Source organism: Chaetura pelagica, unplaced genomic scaffold (assembly GCF_000747805.2).
Source record: "Chaetura pelagica isolate M959 unplaced genomic scaffold, ChaPel_1.0 scaffold1487, whole genome shotgun sequence".
Classification (NCBI taxonomy): domain Eukaryota; kingdom Metazoa; phylum Chordata; class Aves; order Apodiformes; family Apodidae; genus Chaetura; species Chaetura pelagica.
Window position 1 is genome coordinate 3,669 of NW_009954012.1, and position 573 is coordinate 4,241.

The 573-nt window shown below is 46.6% G+C and overlaps 1 protein-coding gene across 1 annotated transcript in view; it reads left to right on the plus strand.

Moving 5' to 3' along the window:
• The window catches only part of PRF1 (perforin 1 (pore forming protein)), a gene marked incomplete at both ends in the record, with an annotated part of 2,692 nt that overhangs the window by 743 nt on the left and 1,376 nt on the right, over positions 1 to 573 (plus strand). The gene's annotated exons all lie outside the window — the stretch shown is intronic.

Sequence of the window (573 nt, forward strand, 5' to 3'; positions counted from 1 at the left end):
GCTTCCGCTTCCTCTTCCTCTTGGCCTTCCTCTTCCTCTTGGCCTTCCTCTTCCTCTTGGCCTTCCTCTTCCTCTTGGCCTTCCTCCTCATCTTTGTCTTTGTCTTCATCTTCAACTTTGATCTTCCTCCTTCTCTTGACCTTCATCTGCAGCTTCATCTTCGTTTTGACTTTCATCCTCATCTTCATCTTTGTCTTCAACCTTGACCTTCCTCTTCATCTTGACCTTCCTCCTCATCCTGGCCTTCCTCCTCATCTTCATCTTCAGCTTGACCTTCCTCTTTGTCTTTGTCTTCCTCTTCGTCTTGACTTCCATCCTCATCTTTGTCTTCATCTTCAACCTTGACCTTCCTCCTCATCTTGACCTTCATCCTTATCTTGATCTTTAACCTCATCTTGACCACCTTCTTCCTCTTGACCTAACTCTTCATCTTTCAACCTCATCTTCACCTTCGTCTTTGCCTTCATCTTCCTCTTCTGCCTCCTCCTTGCATTGAAACTTCACCTGCAGCTTCATCTTCTTCATCCTTATCTCACCTCTATGACCCCCAACCCCCCATAGAACCCCCAACCC